Source organism: Fomitiporia mediterranea, assembly GCF_000271605.1.
Source record: "Fomitiporia mediterranea MF3/22 unplaced genomic scaffold FOMMEscaffold_10, whole genome shotgun sequence".
NCBI lineage: Eukaryota > Fungi > Basidiomycota > Agaricomycetes > Hymenochaetales > Hymenochaetaceae > Fomitiporia > Fomitiporia mediterranea.
Window position 1 is genome coordinate 2,827,686 of NW_006760395.1, and position 5,148 is coordinate 2,832,833.

Below are 5,148 nucleotides of genomic sequence, written 5' to 3' on the forward strand. Positions count from 1 at the left end.
TTACACCCTTTTAGTGAAGAGTGTCAGCAACAGCATAGAGGGAACCCGAAGGCTCAGCAAGGGGACCCAGGCCTACAACTATCCTACACAACAGAAATACAGAACACAAGCACTAGAACATAGTCAGAACTTGCAGAACAGGCAGAGAGAGAGAGTGAGACAAGAGTAGAGTATATAGAGTGAGTCTAAGAGTACAGGACTACCTGGAGTAGACAAGATCAAGACTACAGGACCAGTCTGATCTTGTACACCTATATATACTAAACTACACAAGAGCACTCAGGGAGCATGAGCCACTAAGAATGATGAGCCACAAAGAATGAAAGAAAGGAATGTCAAAGATAAAGGTACAAAGAATGAAGGGATGGATAAAGGGTAAGAGACCATAGAATGATACAAAGAATGAAGGGGTGGTCAAAGGAATGGAATGATGAAGTAAGGAAGGGTAGTAGCAAGAGTCAGCACACATATAGTTCATAGACAGCACCTCTAAGGGACAGAAGTCCTGAGTTCTGGTACAGAAGGGTGTAGAACCCTTGAAACTGAAGGTACAAGAGTAGAGAACCATAACATCACCCCCCCTCTAAAACCAATTGTCCTGATTGGTGAGCATTAGGCTTAGTCAGTGGCTCAGGCATAGGTCAGAACAGTAGGGTTTGGAAATCTGTGAGGCAGAGTTGACACAGAGCACCCAGATGAAGTTGATAGAAGTCTTGGATTGCCTTAGCAGTATGGGTGAGATTCTCAGCAGGTTCCCAAGTGTGTTCTTCAACTGGGTATCCCTTCTAGTGAATAAGGAACTTGAGCTTTCCACACACCAGCTTGGCATCTGCTACATATTCTACTTCATATTCCAGTTTAGAACCAATGAGTTCTGGTTGAGGCAGTAGGGGTCTTTGTTGTGAAGGAAAACCTGGATTGTAGTATTGAGACAGTAGAACCTTGTTAAACACTGAGTGTATGTGCTTCCATGTTGCTGGAAGTTGGAGTTTGTAGGCAGAGGCACTAACCTTCTTTTTAATAACAAAGGGTCCAAAGCACTTGTTGTCCAACTTCTTCATTAAGCAATCTGTAGTCAGGTTAGTAGCTTCCAGCATAACTTTGTCACCAGGCTGGTAATCCTTGGCTGCAGACCTCTTCCAATCATAGTTCTACTTTATAACCTGTACTACCTTTTCCAAAAGAGCTTGTGCATCCTCCCTGGTTCTGTGTATCTGTTCTGTAAAGTCTGTTACAGATTCAGAACTACTGTTCCAGTTCAGAACTGTCCCCTAGTACAGATGTCTCCCATGATTGAGGAAGAACAGGGACTGTCCTGTTGTAGAGTGTTGCCAGTTATTGTGTACAAATTCTGCTAGAGCTAACCATTCAGACTAATCCAATTGCTGATGATTGATGAACATCTGGAGGTAGAGCTTGATCTCCTGATTGACTCACTCAGTTTGACTGTCAGTCTGTAGGTGATAGGTAGTGGAAGGGTTCCCTTGAATTCTGAGAAGCACATACAAGTCCTGTATGAATTTCAACTTGAATTATGGTCTACAATCATGAATGAGCTTCCAAGGGAGTCTGTGCAACCAGAAGACATGATCCTGATAAATGTATGCTATACCTTTAGAAGTGAGTTCTGTTTGGGTCAGAACTGTGTGGACTTGCTTGGAGAATCAGTCAACAATCATACAGATAGTGTTGTAACCCTAAGACTCAGGTAGCTTACTGATCAGGTCCACTGAGACTTCTTCCTAAGGGTGATCCAGGATCTGATACAGATGTAGGAGAGCCCAAACCCTTGTCTGGTGGGCCTTAGTCTGTTAGCATGTATTACAACCAGTCATGTACTTCAGGATTTCCCTCTACATTCTGGGCTACTAGTAGTTCTGAGTAATAAGTTCCTGTGTTTTGTGTTGGCCTGGATGTCCTGTGGTCAGATTGTTGTGATGAGCTCAGACAATGTCCTCCTACAGTTTCTGATCCTTTAGAACATACAGTCAGCCTTCCTAGTAAACCTGTCCATCCTCATCCTCCTCCCAATCCCTAGCCTGTTTCTCTAGTTGCTTCACTATGACTCAGTCCTGTGTGTGTCTCAGAGCTCACTGTATATAGGTGACAAAGTTGACATCCTTGGATTTGAGTTGGATCTCTTGGATTGTCTCAGACACAAAACAGGAATTGTCTAGGAGAACAAGATTTTTGTTATCATTCTCCCCCCTTTCATGACCTGCTTGTCTCAAGAGTAAATCAGCTTTTGTCATTTGTGTTCCAGGTTTGTAGGTCAGCACAAAGTCAAAGTCCTACAGTTCTAACATCTAGCAGGCTTGGTGGTGGTTGAGCTTCTGAGGCACCTGGAAGTACTAGAGATTAAGGTGATCACTCCAAATCTCAAACTTCTGTGCAGCACTAAGGAGATATTAACACTACTCCTCTAGGGAACAGACAATTGTGAGGAGTTCCTTGTCATAGATAGGGTAGTTCTGTTCTGTTACAGAGAGGGATTCTAATCAGAATGCTATTAGACACCACTTTCTGTCAATGAACTGGGACAGTACTGCTCTATTTACAAAGTCAGAAGAGTTGGCTTTGACTCAGAACTTGTCTACAACTGTCAGAACTACTAATACAGGCTTGCTAGTGATGGCCTGCTTGAGGGACTCAAACACAGACTGCTACTAATCATCCCATTACTAAGGAACATCCTTGCTAGTGAGATCATGAAGGGGCTGAGCAATAGTACTGAAGCCTCAAATGAAGCATCAGTAGTAGTTTGCAAACCCAAGGAATGCTTGGACCTGTTTCAGGTTCCAAGGTTGCAGCCAGTTCCAAACTACAGTCACCTTTGCTGGATCCATACAGACCTCTCCTCCACCAATCACAAAGCCCAGATAATCCACTGACTCCTGTGTAAAAGAGTACTTTGCTTCTTAGAGGAACAGTTTATTATCTCAGAGCTGTTGTAGAACCACTCAGATCAGTCAGTAATAGTGCTTGACTGTCTAGGTGAAGATCAGAATGTTGTCCAGATACACACTAACATGCCCCAAGTCAATCAGATCTGTAAGGATGTGATTCATGAATGACTGAAATGTTGCAGGCAAGTTGGTTAGTCTAAAGAACATTACTGTTGGTTTGTACAATCCACAATTGGTTCAGAATGCAGCCTTCTACTCATCTCTGTCTTGGATCCAAATATTATTGTATCCCTATCAAATGTCTAACTTTGTGAAAACCCTGGATGTATGCATCTTATTAATGAGCTCCTGAATCAGGGGGAGCAGGTACTTGTTTTTGACAGTACCCTCATTGAGACAACAATAATCCTGGACTGGGCAGAGCTTCCTATCTTTCTTTTTGACAAAGAAGAAAGGGGAGGCCATAGGGGACTTTGAGGGTCAGATCCAGCCATTCTGAAGATTTTCCCAAAGGAACTTGTTAAGCACCTCCTGCTTGTCTCTGTTGAGCAGGTAGACCTTACAATCCTTAGGTTAGAAACCCTTAGTCAATTCAATTGTATGGTTCTAGGGACAGTGTTCAGGAAGCTGGTTGAATTCCTCTTCACTAAAGACTTCAGGGAACTCTCAGACAAAATCTGGCAGGCTGGGTCTGTGTGTGTTCCAGAGTGGAGTTGTTCTGAGGGTGTTCCAGACTGGTTCTGTCTCAGACATCCTTCAGATTGACTCTATTCCACCTTGACTAGAATATGTATCCACATATCTATCCTAGTCAAAGAAGAACAACTAGTCACCTTTATCAGAACTGTCAGTAACATTAGAAGTGTCTGCATCTACTCAGAACAGTAGTGTAAGGTAGCTGTAAGACTTGGGACACTGATTGAACACAAGTGTCTGCTCTAACCAGTCAATGGTAGGGTTGTGAGCCTTGAGCCATTCAAATCTAATGAAGATGTCTGTCTTTCCAAGGTTGGTGACTCTGAACTCAATACTTTCCTCATAATCCTGAATGGTCATCCATAGTTGGACAAACTCAGTGATCCAACCATTCTGGTTCAGGGTTCTGTCCACATTGTATACTAGGATCAGAAGTGGAACACATTAAGTAGGGAGGTAGTGTTCCTGCACAAAGGCCTCATTAATACACAAACTAGTGTATCCACTATCTACTAGAGCTGTTGTTCAGATCTGGGGGGATCCTGAGAAGGGAGCTAAGAGGACAGGGACCTGGAGCTAGTGTCTGAAACATCCTCAGATGAACTGCTGCTTGTTCTAAAGGGAACATACAGCTTACACAGCCTTGTTGTCTGAGAGGGTAAGTATATGTACTAACATTTCCTCATTAACCTCTCTCTTTCAACAAGGACAGACCCATGTCCTTAGCTGTGAACTCAGCTGAGACTATCCCTACTTGATACTATAGACAAACTACTGAGTAGTGAACAGGGCTGGGTAATGTTCTGAACGTTCCAAGATCTTAGAACACAGAAGTGGCAGGTCAGATTGTGCAGATTTAGACTCAGATAAAGTGCAAAGAGAAGAATCAAAAGAATCAGAAGAAATAGGAGAACTATCTACTTTTGTTTTCAACTTTTTTCTATCTAATAAATAATTTTGTTGATTTATTTTTTCTACTTTTTCTGCTTTTTCTACTTTTCTTACTTTATTTACTTCTAATCCTACAGTGTCCATTGAATCAAAAGTGGCCATTAAAAAATCCAAGTCATAGTCCTTCAGTACTGTATTCACTGTTAGGCCTCTACAAAATCCTAGGGTACATAGTCAGGGTCTGAGAGTTCTAAGGTGACTTCTAGATTTGTAGAGAAGGCTTCTCACCACAAATCCTACTTGTCACTCATCATTACTCTAATAACCTGACAGATGTGCTGTTGCTTCTACAGGCAGTCCTTAATTTGGTGCCCTGACTTTCTGCAGGTAAAGCATACTCTTTACTTTCAGGCTTCTCTAATGTCTATTAGAACAGATTGATTACAAATAACAGGTGGATTGATCCAAGGGCTCAGAACTGTTGGAGCCAGACACATGTGCAAGCATTCTGTACAGACTTAATGTATCCAAGCTGTAGCTTGGTCAAAGGAGATGGTGCACATCTTCCACTCAGTGTAGGTGACTAGTTCCAGTATTATTCCAAGAATCTTATCAACCAGTTCCAGGTGAAGAGCTTTTCAAGCATCTGATGAGG